This window comes from Biomphalaria glabrata, chromosome 7 (genome assembly GCF_947242115.1).
Source record: "Biomphalaria glabrata chromosome 7, xgBioGlab47.1, whole genome shotgun sequence".
Taxonomy (NCBI): domain Eukaryota; kingdom Metazoa; phylum Mollusca; class Gastropoda; family Planorbidae; genus Biomphalaria; species Biomphalaria glabrata.
The window spans coordinates 34,911,450-34,931,909 of record NC_074717.1 but is presented as its reverse complement, the minus strand read 5'-3'; the positions used below and the strand labels follow the sequence as shown (position 1 = coordinate 34,931,909).

General features: G+C 35.7%; 1 protein-coding gene and 2 non-coding genes across 4 annotated transcripts in view; 1 reads left to right on the top strand and 2 right to left on the bottom strand.

Annotated features, from left to right (window-relative positions):
- Positions 1-4,996: 4,996 nt before the first annotated feature.
- Trnaa-ugc (transfer RNA alanine (anticodon UGC)) lies at positions 4,997-5,068 on the bottom strand. Its single transcript has one exon. It is a non-coding gene; the product is annotated as a tRNA-Ala (tRNA).
- Positions 5,069-5,813: 745 nt separating this feature from the next.
- Positions 5,814-5,885, bottom strand: Trnaa-ugc (transfer RNA alanine (anticodon UGC)). The gene has a single exon. It is a non-coding gene; the product is annotated as a tRNA-Ala (tRNA).
- Positions 5,886-16,035: 10,150 nt separating this feature from the next.
- Positions 16,036-20,460, top strand: part of LOC106069039 (epithelial splicing regulatory protein 1-like) — an 89,774-nt gene continuing 85,349 nt past the window's right edge. For both annotated transcript variants that reach the window (XM_056036378.1, XM_056036382.1), the window contains exon 1: positions 16,036-16,187. The gene's annotated coding sequence lies outside the window, so the exon portion shown is untranslated. The remainder of the gene's footprint in view (positions 16,188-20,460) is intronic.

Below are 20,460 nucleotides of genomic sequence, written 5' to 3'. Positions count from 1 at the left end.
ATTTAGGAGCATTTTAAAAACTAAAGGAGCTTATCCCCAATGACATCTTTTGACATCCTATCTTATCTTATAAAATACAAACATTATTTTTAAAAGGATGATTACGTTCTACTTGGATTCCCAGGTCAATCTAGTCATGCATGCTAATAATATATTCCTGGCTGACTCAGGCAGCCAATTCTCTAATAGCACTAGGGGAAGAAGGAGCATTTGTTGGTATTCACCTTAGCATATGAAACGAGGAATGTGCCTTTATCTTTGTGTCTTTCTGAGTATTTTTTTAGTTGAAGGCTTACTCCGATTCCTAACCGCAGTTAGGTGCCAATGCTTTAAGATCTATGGACAAATTAATATAACAAATTAAAAAAAAAAGCAATTCCTATTTTATGTTTAAATAATTATTTTCCTTCCATTTAAACGTTTCATTTTCCTATAATGTCTCGATGCATAACGACTATTATCTCTTTGTTATGTCATACCTTTGCATGAGAGCGACCATAAGCAAAAGGGATATTAAGAAAAAAAAAACAATATTTGACTATAACAATATTGTTATTTCTCCTGTGTCTCCATAGATGGAACATTAGGCTTTAACAGTAAAGTAAAATCGTAATAGATTGCATAATTAATGAAGTATCTTCTTAAATGTTTTATAAAATGTGTTATCACTCGGCGCGAGTTTATGTGCCAACTTTCAGCTCGATAGGAGCATTAATATTTGTCGAAGGAAATAATTCCAATGTTTGACTATAACGAAATTGTGTGTTAATAGTAGGAATCGAAAACTCAAGATTCATTTTTTGATGCTATATGTCAAGTCTGTTATTCCTTTTTGTTTCACGTTGTCAGGGTAGAGAGACACAACAAGGGAAATGTCGAGATCATCCGTTATAAAGGGCCTAAACACTGACCTGCAACGTCACAACCTGTGGGCAGTTTTTTTATGCTATATGTAAAGTCTGTTATTCCTTTGTGTATCACGTTGTCAGGGTAGAGAGACACAACAATGGAAATGTATCACAAGTCGAGATCATCCGTTAGGTCATAGGTCTGTACGACGTGGCAACGAGATATTGGTCTAAACTGCCCACAAGTTGTGACGTTGCAGGTCAGTGGTCAGGCCTTCTCACACAGGTCCCAAATGCGCCGAGAAGAGAAAAACTCTGGTGTTCTTGTGAATAGCTTAAACTAAAAACAGGAGGGGGGGGGTATACCATACCTAAAGACTCGCCTCTGACGCCGGTAGATATCGTCTTACTATATTGATAATGAACTGCCAGATGATAATAAAATGTTGAGGGTTTAACTTTGTTTTCTGTTTTTTTCGGAGACGAATATTTTGTAAGTGTGTGTGTGTGTGTTTCGATTATCATTTATAATGTATGCGGTGCAACTGTGTTGGTGTGTGAAACATGTGGGCGTGTAAACGTTAGTGAGTGTGTTCTTTCAGTTTTTGTTGTTGTTGTTTTTTTAATTTATCTGGTATCGAACAGGTCAAGCTGTTACTCAAAGACCTTCAACTGTTGGGCTACCACAGCTGGTGTGTAGTGACTCGTTCTTCAACCACACCAGCGCTCTTCACGTTGTTGTTTTTTTTTTGTCTCTCTCTTTCTCTCTCACCAGTTTTTCTTTTCTCTGCAATCTCTCTCTCTCTCTCTCTCTCTCTTTATCTCTCACACACACTCTATCTAACTATCTTTTGCTTCCTGTTTATTAATATCATTTTAATTTAATTAATCTATATTATAAAGTAGAATGTGTGGTGTATGTATGTATGTTACTTATAGACATCAAAACCGCTTGACCAATCTTGATAAAACTAGGCAGGAATGTTCCTTGGGTACCAACTTAGACCGTAGTGTATGTATTGTAGCCCTAAAACAAACTTAATACCCTCAAAAAAAAATAAAGTTGTCCGACTCTATTACAGCTATAGTATTTTATGGATCTAGGCCATGTCTACAATGTTGACATGAGAAAAGATAGAAAGGATTTAGACCTAGATCTAATTTTAAGAAATACACTTTGCGCATATAGTTTTTTACTTTGACACATGAAAATACAAAAGAAGATCCTTTGATTTCATTATATACTAAAATTAACCTTCAATTTTGCGTTTCAAAAGCATTTTTTACATTAATTAGTTCCTTATATCTGTGACTACAGATTTCCTGACGAACATTCTTTCATTAGACAATACCGTAATGAATCGCGTACTAAAAATTAATTCGTTTAATTGTTTACTTTATAATCCCATCCCTAGATCTAAAACTCTAATTCAACTCTAAGATGATAAAACTTCTCTTCGCACAGATAGTTTTATACTTTAACACATAAACATATTAATTAAAGTCCATTCATTTCATATTTTGATCAGATAAACATTCAAATTTGGTTTTCTAAAGATACATTCGTTTACGAAAGCAGCGAAGCCGAGTTAAAGGCCTAGATCTATATTCATTCATGAATCGCGTACTAAAAATTATTTCGTTTAATTGTTCACTTTATAATCCCATCCCTAGATCTAAAACTCTAATTCAACTCTAAGATGATAAAACTTCTCTTCGCACAGATAGTTTTATACTTTAACACATAAACATATTAATTAAAGTCCATTCATTTCATATTTTGATCAAATAAACATTCAAATTTGGTTTTCTAAAGCTACATCCGTTTACGAAAGCAGCGAAGCCGAGTTAAAGGCCTAGATCTATATTCATTCATGAATCGCGTACTAAAAATTATTTCGTTTAATTGTTCACTTTATAATCCCATTCATTTAACAAAGCTATCGCTCTTTTCGTTTTTAATTCATTAGCTACTAAGCCATACCTAAGCAGCATCTCTCTAAATACTAAGCAAAGGGAGGTAACTCCAAAACATCAATAGACTGACTTTACAAAATATATTTAAAAAAACATAAAACAACATCTATCAATAACAAAAAAAATTCTAAAAAAAGAGAAATGGATGACCTTTAAAATGATGTATAACTTGAATAGGTTTTACAAGATTAAAACAATAAAAACAACAGGTAAAGACGAAAATTTGTTCGAGTGCCTGATTTTTTGAAGACTGGTGGACCCCCCCCCCCCACCAATCAGATCTGTAATTTTTGGTAATATTTAAATTTTACCCAAAGACCAGTAATATTTTTAAGTAGGAATTTAGTAGGCCTATACAATAAACATTATGCTTATATATAAAATCTTTATATGTCTTGAGTATTTACTGACTTTCACTGGGTACGCGTGAGGCCCTTAGTTGCCTGAACATGGCATCATGCTGATGTGGTTCTGCATGTGTCTCAGATTTCATGACTTCTAGCATAACAAAGTAAAAGTAATCAAACCATTGTCCAAACCAACGTTGTGAACACCCCCAACTAGATCTATTTCATCTAAAGTTTTCATGTGGTAAATAAAAACTGTTCAAAATATCAGTCAAAGATGTTGAAGATTCATTGACGCTAGATCCAGAATAGTCTAGATCTAGATCTAGGCTAGATGATCGATCTAATGTTTCCTTCACTCTATCTCTGAATCGGACTAGATCTAAGTCTAAATGTAGCGCTAAATTCTAATGATCAATGTCTTGATCAATATCAAGTTCATTATTAGCTGTATTTAGTGTATTATTTGCGATAACGGGTCTAAAAATTGAAAGGTCATTGAGAAAATGGCCTGTGCAGCTAAGAAAAATCGAAAAAAAAAATCAACAAACTTCGAAGGCCCATAGAAACTGAAGCGAAAGACGTAAAAACATCCGTTTTTTTTTAACGAAACGATCTATATTTCTACTTTTTAAAAAAACCCAGCCAGCTCAAAATAACACCACGCGTCGCGCAGGAAAACGAGAGCTACGCAAGTCACGCTGTATGTGTGCTGTGGCGGGCGCATTTGGGCGCATTAGTACTGAGGGGGGAAGGGCGCATTTGGGCGCATTAGTAGCTAATGAGTAAGAATGTATCGACTTCGGGTAAACCCATTTTCGCAAAACTAATTTTATTTTCGTAGCGAAAGAGAAATAACGTGAAAGGATCATTAGCAAAGTTTAACATACATCTAAATCCAATCCACTAGATTATTCAAAAGCATTTTTTACATAAATTAGTTCCTGATATCTGTGACTACAGATTTCCTGGCGAACATTCTTTCATTAGACATTACTATTACCAAATGGTTACACATTAACACATCTCTCTACTGAGTCTATTCCTAGGCCTAGGTCTAAAACTCTTATTGAACTCTTAAGATGATAAAACTTCTTTTCGCAAAGATAGTTTTATGCTTTAACACATAAACATACTAATTATTGTCCATTCATTTCATATTTTAATCAAATTAACATTCAAATTTGTTTTTTATAAAGCATTTTTAATACATTCGTTCGCTGTTCGCTGAAGCTGTGTAGCCGTGTTGAGATAGGCCTATATTCATTCATGAAAACAAGTTCACGCATGCTCAGCACAGAATGAACTCTATAAAAGCCAATTTTTAACTCTAGATTAGTGTAGATTTAGATCTATGTCTACCTCAAGATCTACTTTATACTTTATACACATGAACATACAAAATTTAGTCTATTCATCTCAAATTTTAATCAAATATATGTAGGCCTACAAGCAAATGTTTTAATTTGAAAAAAAAAGAAAAAATTTAAGCCTATTATCTATTTTGATTTGATAGCTTCATTCACACCATTTTTACATTGACACATTCGCTTTACTTATTACATTATTATTTCGTTTAATTGTTACAAAACACTATCAGTGACTATATCGAAAGTAATGCGCAAATAAAGACCCGCGGGTCGCGGGTAACATATGTCTAGTATATTTATATTATTTTTTTAATTTTATTTATTCATATTCTTTACATCTATCTTTCCGTCTCTTGCAGTCTCTGTTAAATATTTCCTTATTTAAAAAAAGACTATTCAAATAACAATATAGTCGTAATTCTGATTTGTCTTTAAAAAAGAGAAAAAAAGTACATGGAGATGCCGGGGATCGAACCCGGGGCCTTTCACATGCAAAGCGGACGCTCTACCACTGAGCTACATCCCCACATGAAAATTCACATTGTGTATAGCTTTACTATTTCAAATTTAGTACTGTATCTGAAGTTACAAGTAATAAGTCATATAGATCTAGGTGTTACATTCAGTAAAAAAGCTAGAGATGGATGTTCTATCTAGGAACTAGGCCTATAATCTATGAAATAATCTCTCCAGATAGTAGACTGCTTCATTGATCCTTATGGAAATTTGTTGTGATTACAATGACTCTTTTGTCATATAAAAACAACACAATAGAAACATTCACATAAATAGAACAGACACAACATAGAGCAGGGGTTCTCAACCTGTGGATCGCGACCCCTTTGGGGGTCAATTGACGATTTGTAAGGGGTCGCATAAGACCATCGAAAAAATGAATTGTTTTTGTCCATTCTTCTATTGCTGTGTGTGTATGCGGAAAGGGGGGGGGGTTCGCGGCAGAGTGGGGGGTTGTAAAAAGGGGTCGCCGAGCCTAAAAGGTAGAGAACCGCTGAAATAGAGGGTTCATTCAGCGACTACACACAGGCATCATGATCTTTTTCATGTTTCTTGATACTACTCAGTGTAGTATTACCAAACTCACACTAATAGTGTCAGGAAAAGTTAACTGGTGAAAAGTTGCTAAAATGTAATGTGTTTTGTCTATTAGATGTGCAATGTGTGGAATGCCTCAGATATATAAACATTAATATAATTGGATTATTAAGGACTCCACCTTTACTTAATGTTTAAAACAAAAATTAAAAAAAACATGGAGATGCCGGGGATCGAACCCGGGGCCTTTCACATGCAAAGCGGACGCTCTACCACTGAGCTACATCCCCAACTATCTACTTGTGTCCTAAACATGTCATTGTTGTTGATATTATAAGATAGTCACGGGTGGCTTTGCCATCAATGTTAGGAAACTCACATGATAGTGTGTCTAAAACTGTATGCATGCTAAAAATGATACTAAAAAAAAGGTGGAGGGGCGTATTCGTTCAGATTAGTTTTTTCATGCGAAATTTTTTTATTTCATTTATTTGAATATTAGGGGGAAAAAAAGTAACCATTTCAGACATTTCGATCAACAGATGATGTAATAGTCATCTGATTCTATGGCCAACAGTTAACGAGTGTCAGCAACACGACCCTCTACAGTCAGGCACCCACTAGAGTTAAGTGGACTCAGGTCATGCTAAATATCCCGAAATTAAAAATCCCAGTCTTCATCGAGATTCTAACCCGGGACCTCCTGGGTCCGAAGCCAAGCGTTATACCACTCAGCTTGCAAGCCTCCCTATTTGGATATTAAGAAGGTAACTATTACATACGTGTTTCAAACATTCAAATAATCTAAATAAAAGTCCTCGTTTCATTATCTAAATAAGTAACTTCTAGAATGTTTATGGATTTTGCCAGAACAGCTGCAACAAGATGGACTTAAAATTGTTTTAAATGGACCTCTCCGTTAACACGATTCTTCTCGACGTTCTTGTGTCCTACTTGGTTCTGTTAACGACTTTCTTGTGTCCTACTTGGTTCTGTTAACGACTTTCTTGTGTCCTACTTGGTTCTGTTAACGACTTTCTTGTGTCCTACTTGGTTCTGTTAACGACTTTCTTGTGTCCTACTTGGTTCTGTTAACGACTTTCTTGTGTCCTACTTGGTTCTGTTAACGACTTTTGCAGGACCAAAATAAAATGTTCCTCAAGGCGTTTTACTTAGCCCTCAACTCAAGAAAACACAAAGAAACTAAAACAGTCACAAAATAGAGCAGTGAGATTCATAACAAACTAATATTCACATTTGACTAGAGTAACACCTTTATAAACCCTTCAGGATAGAAGACTCAAAAGTAAAGTAGCAATTATACATAACAAAACCTAATAAAATACCCAGAAAGACACAAAGATAAAAGCACATTTCTTTGTTCCATATGCTAGGACAATTTTGTACAAATGCTCCTTCTTTCCTAGTGCTATTAGAGCATGGAATGGGTTGCCTGAGTCTTCCAGGAAAACCAATGACTTGGCAGAATTTAAGTCATTGGTTAACATGCATGACTAGATTGACCTTGGAACCCGCGTAGGACGTAATCATCTTCTTTTTTTAAGTAACGTCTGTATTTTATAAGATAAGATAAAAGTATCTTAAGACGATCCCGCACTCTCCAAATGTACATGCGCTGTATGTAACTTGAATGTCCTTTATAGCGTTGGTCATTTATACGCCTTTCGTTCCTTGACTGAATTTATCCTGTAATCGTTTTTAACCTGAATGAATAGTGCGCTCTATACGCCAGGAAGAGGCATTTCTGCAGCTTGGAATGCTGGGAAAAGGCTACGAGATCGCCCAATACTACCTCTTTATTTAACCACTGCTCTTCCAAATATGTGGAAAAAAATAGTGTGTTATAGATAGGCCTGCAATGACAATGAATTTCTGGCGCTCAGAGCGCAGGCAATGGATTCGCACTTTGTGGAAAGAGCACTGTTCAATCTCTGCCATATCTCTCATTACATCAAGGTTTATCTCACGTTAGCTTATTATTAAATTATCAGTATCATTAAATAATTACGACTAATTGATTGGCTTATTGATTCTTGTTTTGTTTTTTAAATGTATGTGTTGTCAACGACAATGAATAATTCAGCAAAGTTTCAACTTGATCTGAGAATGGGAAGTGGGAGAAATAACGTGTACAAGATTTTGACCAGACAGACAGATGGAGTTAGTTTATATAACCATTATTCCAACGAGAAACTACTTGTAAGGTGTAATATTTTGATGCTAGAAGTAAATAAATGTCATCAAAGCAGGAACGTCAAAGATCCTAAGTTCAAATCTAGCCCGCTTCAATCCCCCTGCCATTAATGTCATTTTAAGTTTTGAGCAAGGTCAAGGTCAATTAGACTAGATCTAGTCATGTGCTTTTTATATGCTACCAACCTCGAATTCGACATTTCCACCTGCTAAGCCCCACGCTCTTTCTAATAATAATCAAGATTTTTGAACAAATTTTGAACACGTTATTTCTCCAACTTCCCCTTTCTCGGATCAACTGGAAACTTTGCACAGTTATTTTTGTTCCTACCAAGGGCAAGGTTTGAGCCCGGGACCATCAACACGGCAGTCCAAAGCGCATACCAAACGACCACATAGCATTCCACGACTTGATGGCGATGACTTGCACCTAAGTTCAAACTTTCTTGGCTGTATGTTTGATTTAACGATATGCTAATTTATGCGGAACTGTGTTGTACGTAACATGTGTGTGTGTTCATTGATACATACAAATGTTTCACCTTTAACTATTACCCAATGTTTTAAAACATTTCTAATTAAAGTCTGAACGTAATGTCTTTATCTAGCCAAATGAAAATATGTTCTGTGTTGTCTTGTGTGCGCGGGCTTTGTGTGGTGACATTGGCGGTGTGATCAATGTCTAGGCTACAATCATGTCTCATGAAGTTTGTTCAATAGCCATCGGCAAGTTGAACATGACCGACATAGTTCATGCTATCACAGCTTGGGGAAAAAAAGAAATGTATTTGGATTCCTTATGGAAGTTAGGATTTTACTTGGGGAAGATTCTATACATAGTAAAACAAAGTGGTCCACGCCAGCCATATATATATATATATATATATATATATATATATATATATATATATATATATATAGATAGATAGATAGATAGATAGATAGATAGATAGATAGATATAGATATAGATATAACATGGGCGTAGCCAGACCCCCCCAAAATGAAATCCCCCCCCCCGAAGGGGGGAGTCGGAATTTAGTGACTGTTTTTTTGCTTTAATTTTGTTTATTTTAGTTGAGATTTTAATACAACCCAGCACAACCAAAGGGGTTTTGAGTTTAAAACCCCCTACCAGGGGGGTTCGAGTTTAAAAACCCCTACCAGGGGGGGTTCGAGTTTAAAACCCCTACCAGAGGGGTTCGAGTTTGAGGATAATTAAATACATCTTCAGTGTAAGAAAAAAAAAAGCAAAGTACGCACTCAAAATTTTATGAGCGTTGCCAAAAGGGGTTTTGAGTTTAAACCCCCATTCAGAGGGGTTTGATGCTGAAAATACCTCTTCAATATAAAAAAAAAGCAAATTACACAATAAAATTATTTGAGCGTAGCCAATCCAATCGGGGGTTTTGAGTTTAAACCCCTCTTCTACAGATGGCTTTTTTAAAAGTTTAAACCCCCTCCAGATGGTTTTGAGTTTAAGATCCCCCTAAAGAGCATTTTGAGGTGGAAAACCCCCAACAGATGATTTTGACAATAAAACTTCTCTTTTCGATATAAAATCTAAAGCAAACTACAGTCACTTAATTCCAAGAGCGTATTCAAGAGAGGTTACACATTTTTACCAGTGGCTGGGCTCCATTAATAAACTGCAGTGAATAGTCATCTGCCGAAATTGAAAAACACTAAATGTGGCTCAACAAAGATGGCTAAGACAGATTTTAGGAGTCAGTTATAGAGATCGGGTCTAAATCAAGGAAATCCTATGCCGAACTGGGAGTCGACCCCTTAGTAAGATTGTGCGAGAGCGACGCATGAGGTTTGCTGGACATGTTCTCCGACAAAATGAATTGCGCATAAGAAGAGTTGCAATGATATCCTAGTACAATTTAGCGCCACACTTTCATGGAGGTCTTCAGAGCAGGTGGGAAGAGGCTTCAGACATTGCCAGTGACAGATTTTTGTGGAAACATCTTGCCGCCAAATACGCCGAACGGCGCGGGAGGGTCTAAGTCAGTAAGAATATCATATTAGGTTTTTGAAATAGCTGGATAATACACTGTAGATACCTCAGAATATGCATTTTGTTAGCTTTCAATACAGGAAATAGTGATTGGCGGCGGGGCTATGCCCCGCGCTCGGGGAGCTCCCGGCGCTCCCTAGACCCCCTTGCTAGCAAGCACGGGGAGTTTACAATTTTTTCACTAACTCCAGAAAGTACCTATTTTAGAGTATAAAGAATGAAGGGTCAGACGCCACTCATTCATGGAGGTCCTCATAACGGGTGGGATGAGGCTTCAGACATTACCAGTGACAGATTTTTATGGAAACAGCTTGACGTCAAATGCTCCGGACGGCACGGGAGGATCTAAGTCAGTAAGAATAGTACATTAGGTTTTTGAAATAAAACTTTTTAATAGCAGGAAAATGCAGTGTAGATACCTCAGAATATGCATTTTGTTGGCTTCCAATACCAGAAATAGTGGTTGGCGGCGGGGCTTCGCCCCGCGCTGGGGGAGCTCCTAGCGCTCCCCCAGACCCCCTTGCTAATAATGGTGGGGAATATACAATTTTCCCACTAATTCATGAAAGAACCTATTCTATGGCACATTCTTCCGAAAAAATGGAGGGTCAGAATGCAATTAAGAATATGTACACACACATAAATACATATAAAAAAAAAATTTCGCTGGGGGGGGGGACTCCCCAAAACCCCCCCCCCCCCGAAAAAAAATCCTGGCTACGCCCATGATGTATGTATGTATGTATGTATGTATGTATGTATGTGTGTGTGTGTGTGCGCGCGCGTGCGTGCGTGTGTGTGTGTGTGTAAGTAAGTTAGATTTTCAGACCAAATGCTACAAACAATACGTATACGTTTATATGGGTATCGAATTTCAAAAACAAATATAAAGGTGCATTTATTTTTTTTTAACAATTAAATAATCTTTGGAATAGCCCTGTTGACCATTACGTCCTTCTTAAATGTGTGGAGGAACTCAAAGGAGACCAGAGCAAAATTTACGTATAGTTTACACAAGCTACAGTTTAGGGCCCCCACTCTCTTGGGGGACCCCAAAATAAGTGTCTGAATGACTTTGTTATGAAGAATGATGTGTTCTTTTTTTTTTACTGAGTTAAAGTTAAGGATACATTTTTTCACTATCTAGTCTGTTTTATTGTAGGCCTAAATCAGTTTAACGCTCTAATTATCCGAAAATCATATTAGCACTGGACTTATAAAGAGCCCCATATCTACACCGCATTCATTTCAAAGTTTCACCAAAGTTACTTGGAGAGAACTGACATGTCTTGAATATACTTGAGTGTACATCTGCGTGTGACCAACGAACACAGACTGCACTTCATGCTTCGCATTTCGATCTGCTTCTTTGGTAAGATCGTGCGATTGGTTATGTTAGTCTAGTGACAGTTTAGTCCCTGATGGCACTCACTCATTTTCTCTTCTGTCCCTCGTTCTCATTTACCTGGTTCTAATAAAACAGACTCAAAACGACACCCGCACCACACAACGAAATTTAGACGTCAATCTACCATGTCTCTAATGCTCAGTGACGTACCAGAAATAGTGCTTGGCGGCGGGACTTCGCCCCGCGCTGAGGGAGCTCCTAGCGCTCCCCCAGATCCCCTTGCTAGTAATGGCGGGGAATCTACAATTTTATGGAAACAGCTTAACAGCAAATGCGCCGAACGGCGCGGGAGGGTGTAAGTCAGTAAGAATAGCACATTAGATTTTTGAAATAGAACTTTTTAATAGCAGGAAAATGCACTGTAGATACCTCAGAATATGCATTTTGTTGGTTTTCAATATCAGAAATAGTGCTTGGCGGCGGGGCTTCGCCCCGCGCTGAGGGAGCTCCTAGCGCTCCCCCAGACCCCCTTGCTAGTAATAGCGGGGAATTTACAATTTCTCCACTAACTCATGGAAGAACCTATTCTAGGGCACAATAAACGTCTTCCGAAAGAATGAAGGGTCAGAATGTAATAAAGATTATGTACACACACACACATAAATACATATAATTTTTTTCCGCGGGGGGGGGGGGAGAAAAAAAATCCCCCAACCCCCAAACCCCCCCCCCCCCCGAAAAAAAATCCTGGCTACGCCCATGAGATATAGATATAGATATATAGAAAGATAGATAGATAGATAGACAGATAGATAGATAGATAGATAGATAGATATTATAGATATAGATGTTATAGTAAGTATGAAGTATAAGTATGGGATAATGTCAGAAGAAGGTAGAAGATAAGATAAGATAATGAAATCGGTAGATAAAAGCATAAACATATTCCACTATCTCAACAAACGGAGATTGCATTGAAAGTCATGAAAGACAACTCCAAGGTTCTATACATAGCTGGATAGTGTTTGAATGCTGAGCTGTGCGGTACGATTATAGAACGGTGCGGTGTTAATAGTGTCTGGTGCGAATGTGTTGCTGCGTTGTTGGATGGAAATGAAGTCAGAAAAGGCCGGCTGAAAGGATGAAATGACTTTTGTTTGTTTGATTTAGATGTCTAAGTGTCAGCTCTTGAAATTAAAAGTATATAAGTTAAATCGAGTGTTTGGTATTGAATTCAATGTAGTACTGAGATGAGAGATACAACTCTAGCTAACACAAAAATAGTATGTGTGAAAACACAAACTCAACATCGGCCCCCGGAAGGTAAAAGGGCAGGTTTCAATATGTTCTCCAAAAATATCAGAACCTGTGACCTATCAACAACCCAACTCTGACTCCGCCATTACAATAAAGAAGAGACGTGTACGTATTGAAAGTGTTGCCGATACTATTGTATGGGCCTCATTCACCAATCGTAAGCAAACATTTAGTCACGTGACAATATTGTATGGACCTCATTCACCAATCGTAAACAAACATTTAGTCACGTGACAATATTGATAAAACAATGAAAAAAACGTATCACGTGACAGCCTTTATGGATTGCGTAAATTGTATAGAAGAGATAGAGAACTACGTGGCTAAATGTTGTTTGTTTACGATTGGTGAATGAGATTACTTTGTAGGCTGACTAACGACATGATACCACAGGATGCAGAGATTTAGTAATGTTATTAGTATTAGTATTGTTTTTATTGACATATATTCAATGAACTGCTTGTTATGAAGATATGGTTCATTATGAACCTTGCCTGACTGACATTATTGAATTATTATCTCATTTTTTTTCTAAAGGGCAGGGCAATCTCTCATTCAAGGTCTCAAGGAAGAAACTTTTCCCTTTGGTTCAAAGTAGAAGTGTATTTACAGAACAGTGCAATGCATGCACTCCAATTGTATAATATAAAACATTGGTTATAAATTGTTTTAAATTATACAAGTACTAAATACATTCTTTCTGTTTTAAAGCAAAAGTAAACATTTATTCTAATTCTAAGTAGCTGGTATAACAGAAAACTCTTAATTTGGTAATACAAATATTTTTAGTACTTTTTTTTTTAAAGAAAATAACAATATTGAATTTTGCTATTAATAGTGAATATTAAAAATGGCTTGCATAGTTAATTTTAAGAAATAAACGGTTTAGTTTTAGAAAACAAAAAAAAAATAGCTCCTTGCATCAGAACTTTGAAAGACCTAAAATCGGATTTCAATATCTTTTTCTCTTTTCTGTGACCTAAACGGGACAAACAGTCAAGGGCGGAATGGCTATATGGGCATTTGGGCAAATGCCCGGTGGGCCGGTAGGGCCACCGAAATGGCATGATCGAAGTCACTATTGCACATATCAAGTTGTTAAAGGTTTTATAATATTCTTATTATATTCTTATTTTTATTTTTATAAAAGGCCCACTGAGCGTCGTGCTTAAACAAATCGTTCACAGACATTACAGTGTAATACTATTTTAATCTAACACATTTTTCGAAAATAAAATGTAGAATGTAGACAGTGTTACTAGTAGGGTTCAACGTTTTAGGGCCTACATAATTGTTGATTTGAAAAGACGCTATATTGCTTATTAAGATATAGAGTTCACTGTATGCATGCATATCGATACATTATCAAACTTAACAATGATTTTTAAGGACCGATACACCTAGAAATGGATGCCCATCACATGATAGAGAATTTGTGGGCCGAATTTTATAGCAATGCCCGGGCCGATTTTGACACCCAGTCCTCCCCTGAAACAGTCCACAGTATACTAATACGGTAGCGGCTTTTCCCCCCTTCCGGGGCCGCTAAAAATATTCTTGTTTCAAATGTGAGGTCGATACTGCTGCACGAGCCAGATCATAATAGAAAGTATAAAATTAAACTCAACAACCACTTTGTTCTGGTTATTGCTGCTGCCAAATACAAGTCATTTTTTGAAAATAAAAACTAAAGACTCAAAAAAAAAAAAAAAAAAAAATGACATGAAACTCCCATTGTTTGGAGAGTCTGAAACTCTCATTTCTTTGCCAGTTGTTTTTTTTTTAACGCTTGCCAAAACAATAACTGTGATGTCATATCCGATGTGACGTCATATCTGCTGGCAATTGTTGAAACCGTAGATCAAAAATGATATAATTGTTTTCACAAAATTTCATTTCTTGACAAACAAAACTTTGTTTCGAAATTTTTAGTAATCTTTAAATAATTTTTAGTGGCCCGCGAAAGAGGAAAAGACGCTATTAGTTTTGTGTGAAATGTCTGTCCGTCTGTCCGTACGTCCCGTTTAGATCTCATAAACTAGAAAAGATAGTGAAAATCCGACATCATAATGTTTTAGTCCATTCAAAGTTCTGATGCAACGGCTACTTTGTTCTTTTCTAAAAGCAAAAAATCTAATTTTTTAAATCACTTATGCAAGCAGTTTTTTCATAAAAATACACCACTTTTATAACTATTCACTATTAATAGTAACAAACACTGGAGACTCTTGAGTAATTTGCCATATTCTTAACACATTTATGAAACCGTTTGTTGTTTGTTTGTTGTTGTTTTTTTGTCAAAAAAAAATAATTTTTTTTTACATTTGTATTGCTAAGGTAAGTAAGTTCTGTCCTACTCACTACTACAATTACACGAAATAAATGTTTCCTTTTTTTTTTTAAGAGAAAAAATCTATTTAGTATGCATATAAGTTGGACATAATTTAAAACAACAATTAATAAGTAATTTTTCATATTATCGCGTGAACAGCAAATCCACAACGTCACTGTATCCATTCTTTTCTGTCATTTGTCTTTGATCGAATTTAATTCTGATATTCTTTCTGAAAATATTAATACCTGCCTTTTTACCTGCCTGGGTGGACCACTTCGGAGGCCGATTTTGAGTTTGTGTTTCCACACAAACTGTCTTTGTAACCTTGTTTTACTTATGTTTGTAAAATGTTTTACATGTTTCGGATGTTCCCTTAGAGATGATGGGAGATGGGAGCGGGCAGGGTTTGAACCTGGGACCATCGATAAATCCGAACGACAGTCCAGTTGAGTCCAGCGTGAAAACCGCACGACCAGACAGCCATCTAAAACTTAATTTTGTTTTAGACTCGATAACAAATATAACAAAAAATTTTTATTTTTAAATTGAAGCCTACATACACTTTAATTTAAATGTATTAATTAATTTAGGATTAGGGTTAAGTTGAAATGTTAGGGTTAAGTTATAAGACTCTTGAAATATTCTCTGTCTATCTCTTTATATAGCCTACACTAGCTTCTTTACATAGTCTATAGACGCTGTATGGCGTTTTCAAAGGGGCAACAAAATACTAAAATATTAATTATTGAAATATTTTCAGACAAACTCCTTGGGCTTTACAATTATGCTGGATTAAATCTGTTGAATAATCTCTTCTTCGCAATCTTTTTAATAAGTCACAAAAAAGAAAAGAAAAGAAAAATTAGTTATTAAAAAATAGTTTCTTTTAATCATGAATATATGGGTACTACATCTAGATCTACAAACAGGATCTCTGCTCAAATAGTGTACAAATTGTTGATAAAATCAGAATATAAATTTTTACATCTAGATGTAGATCTATCCCAAGAAAATGACACTCAAAAAAATCGATGAACCATCGTGCTAGCAGCGTAGCACGTTCAAGATGGAGGAGCCAATAGAAGTGATGGGAAGCACCACCCCCCACCCCTCCTTTCAGCGATGATCTTCCACTGTCAACAAACGAGGCGGGCTGTGCCTTTTTTTCTCTCCTTTTCCCACAAACACGCAAAGTGGCTGTAGGGCTTTGAAAAAAAAAAAAAGAAAAAGATAAAAGTTTGGGACTTTTTTCTTCCCTGCATGTGTTTTGTTGTCAACTAACGGTAAAGTCATTTGCTCAAAAACTTTCAATAGTATTGGATATTGGATGCTGCGGTTGTGAGCATACTGCCAGCAGGTCAGTCATGCGTGCAATGTTTGTTATTTTTACGTATTAAGTTAAATACTGGTCTAATAGAGCTGAGATGGTTGTGTAATGTGTGTGTGTGTGTTTTTGTTGTTGGCACATTTCTTGCTTTATTAACATATTAACAGAAAACACAAGAAACAAATCTCAACATGTTGGTTTTTTAAAGAAATACTTGAATATGTTAATTTACTTCTCAGCCATTTTAGACCCTTCTTAATGGCAAAGGTTTTTAAAGTTGTAGTTATTCTGTTGTGATACCAAAGTACACCTAAAACGTGAACGTTGTAAGAATTTCCAGAAATAGTAACCCGTCATTCAGGTACGGTAACTACAGGAATTGTGTCGTTCCAGGAAAGATAATCGTTGCTCAAGCGCTGTCTAAAAGTGCAGCTCTTATAATTATGCCTTTACCTGCTCTAGAGTAGAAGATAGTCATTCATTATATTGAATTTAAAAAGAAAAAATACATTATATTTTTAATTATTTTTTTGTGTGCTAAAAATACTGAAATATCCTCAACAGCATTTATAATAATTGCATATAGAGTAAAATAAATTGGAGTTAACAAGAAAGTTTACATGCACATTACACAATCTAGCACTCTTATATTAGTAAGCCGTAGGTGACCGCCGAAACAAATCAATATGAGCCGGAGTAACTTAAAAGAGGCATAAACCCCAAAGTGAGGCATAACCCCCCTCCCCACCAAAAAAAACAACAATTAAATCATATTGTAATATTTAATGTTCATTTCATCACTGAGGAGACCCAATCTCATTAGATAGCAGGATTTGTGATCTCCTTCCCACGTAAGCGGTTTAAAAAAAAAGGCCGAAAACAAAGAACACTGTTTTGTATTTTATAAATAGGGTAAGGAGGACACAAAAAAGATTAGGATTGTTGTATATATATGCTGTCATTGCAAAAACTTCGTAAAGTCTTGACGTACATTTTATTACACTAGACCACGTCACTCTAAATTATATATTGGTCATTTCTGTGTGACGCTTAATATTGAACCAATGGACCATGTATTCTACGTATGAAATAACAGCACACCATTTTTAATACGAGAAAATAGTGAAATAAATAATGCGAGTTCAATGCCAGCTCTACTTACAATACTATCCACGCTTATCATTGTTATCATTGAAAAATTATTATTTTTATTTTTTTTTTGGGTATTAAACAAAAGCGAAAATTTTTTTTTTAAATACTTTAAAAAACAATCTCCAATAAGGGAAGGAGCCGCACATTCGACGCCACAACATCAATAGTGCAAGATTTATCTTCATTTTTCTTTATAAAGCAAATTTAATTTAATTAATTACCTTAATTTATTAACTAATTGGTTAATTTTTTAAAATTAATTCGCGTGTTGACGCAGACAATGAATAATTTTTTACCAGACAGACGGAGAAAATGAATTGACACAAGATTTGTAAAAAATAAATATGTAGACCTAGCATCCAGTAGGAATGTATCATTCTTCGTTCTCTGGAATCAGTACCCCCTCGCGTCGCCCCTACTTTCATTGTGAATCTTCTTGCGCTGTCAGAATCCGAAAAAAAAACAACAACCCCAAAGCGATATAGATCTAGCCCCGAGTGTTGTGATGATGTAATCTTTAGCGTTGCTCTTATACCAGCTGTCATCTTTGTCATACTGTGCTCTGATGACACTCACCGTCGTGACACTTTGCACGCTCCAACGCATCCACGTTTTCTTTAACTGATAAACCCTATTGACCCCCCCCCCCTCCACCTACCAAGCTGGTCCTTCTAGTACGTATACCACCCAAGCTCCTCCCTTCACATTTTATCATCCTCTAATTGTGTGTGTGAGAGAGAGAGAGAGAGAGGTGGGGGGGGGGTTAGAAATGTGTTGTCTGAGTTTTGGGAAAATCCACATCTTCACATCGGCCTATCATCACCTTCTTTGTGTTGTTCAAGAAGTTAAAACAACATAGATAAACATAGATAAACATAGATAAACTGGTTCCTTGATAAGTCATCTTTCAAGACGAACATTTGACCGCATGATAAATAGCCCGATCTCACTTTATTGTACACATTATTGATGCCTGTACAACCAACCATCATCTTTATTCTTACTACCCTTGGTTTATTTACAAAAAAATAAGGGAGGTCGAAATTAATGTGGGTGCATTTCAACAATTAGGCCTATTAATAGTAAACGAAAATTGGCATCAGGATGGTGAATATCTTCAGAACAATGGTTTGCATTAGTAAAACAATGTTTTTTGATGGTTAGGTGTATTGCCCTGTGTGCGATGAAATTGGATGGTTAATATGACCCAATGTCCAAAGTAGGTCGGGGATATTTATGTAAGTAAATAAACGACAGAAATTCACTTTACCAATTAAAACACTTTAATTCTCCACGTAGAAATCACGACAAGATTGAACACATGTTATTAAGACACAACTTAATTTCAATGATAGATTCACTCAATTATTTGACATGCACCCTGAAACTTATTAATTGATAATCTTGCATCTCCCTTTTATAGGTCTTTAAATAGAAATATATCGAACCGGAAATAAAGTGATCATTTTTCATTTCCAATTAACTCCCTTTCGTTCCCCAATCTTCTGTCTTGAACGTTCGCGACCCAAATAGGTAAGAGAACTTCCTGTTTACACATCTCTTGAGACCTTCGTGCCTACACCACGTAACTCATGTGATCTTGAGCTATTATGATTAAATCTGTTAATATCTGGAGTATTGATAAACTGAAAGATGAATTGATTGATGAATTAATGCATTAATGAGTGGAAGTTTGAATGCGTGAATTTATTTATTTTCTTTTGATATTATTAGATAACTGTGTAGATGCATTGATTGATCAATTGATTAAATTGATGTAAGAGGAGAAAGAATCAATGCTATTACCTAGACAAGAAGATAGATCTAATAAAATAGGAATATCATGCAAAGGTTAAGAATGCAAGGCAGGGATTCAGAAGCAAGACCACATTGTAACTTGTAACCTCTGAGCACTTTAAAGACCTGAACGTCAGGTGATACATCACCTGGCTTAAATTGTCAGAGTTTCTTAAAACGGCAACTGAATCCCACGTGCTCTCCTAGCAACAAAAGTAGTTTGACGCGTCTCACCTAGACTGTTGTCTCAAAAACTGACTTTCTCGTAGCCTCCCTCTGTTTTATTAACTCAGACGCACACACCTTCAACTGCAGTAGCTATTGCTCACCCACTTCTCTTTATAGTCATATATCTTTCTGCAACCTCGCTTTATACCAAAATCTTTTCATACCAAAGTTATACTTGTCTCTTTTAGCGCCATTCCCCCAAATATCAGCCCCCTTTTTAATACATAATTTGTATTTCTTTTATAGCTATCGCAATTAATATATACCTATCTCTCTTTATAACACCTTTTCTTTATATCTAACCCTCTTTATACCTTCGCATCTTCTATAAGACTTAAAGTCCTGCGGATGGGTTATGGAAGTTGCCTATGATCGATCTCTGTGGAAAGAGCTTGCCGCCCTATTGGCCTCTCTTTATCCTTAACTCTCTGTATACCATCATCTCTTTATAAATACCTCTCTTTATGCCTCCTTCTAACCATACATTCAACTCCTTATAACACTTTATTTCGATCAGGAATTAGTATTTTTTTTCACAAACGTCAACTGGGTAAACAAAAGTGTAGTCCATTCTGCAGTAAATTTACTTTGCACTGTAAAGTATTTAATGTGTATTTACTTTGCACTGTAAAGTATTTACTGTATATTTACTTTGCACTGTAAAGTATTTACAGCATATTTACTTTTGTACTGTAAAGTATTTACTGTATATTTACTTTGCACTGTAAAGTATTTACTGCATATTTACTTTTGCACTGTAAAGTATTTACTGTATATTTACTTTGCACTGTAAAGTATTAACTGTATATTTACTTTGTACTGTAAAGTATTAACTGTATATTTACTTTTGCACTGTAAAGTATTAACTGTATATTTACTTCTGCACTGTAAAGTATTAACTGTATATTTACTTTGTACTGTAAAGTATTAACTGTATATTTACTTCTGTACTCTATAGTATTAACTGTATATTTACTTCTGCACTGTAAAGTATTAACTGTATATTTACTTTGTACTGTAAAGTATTAACTGTATATTTACTTTGTACTGCAAAGTATTTACTGTATATCTTTTAGCCTTTGAGTTCAGCTTTTACTAACTCACATTTAACTATGATGAATATTCA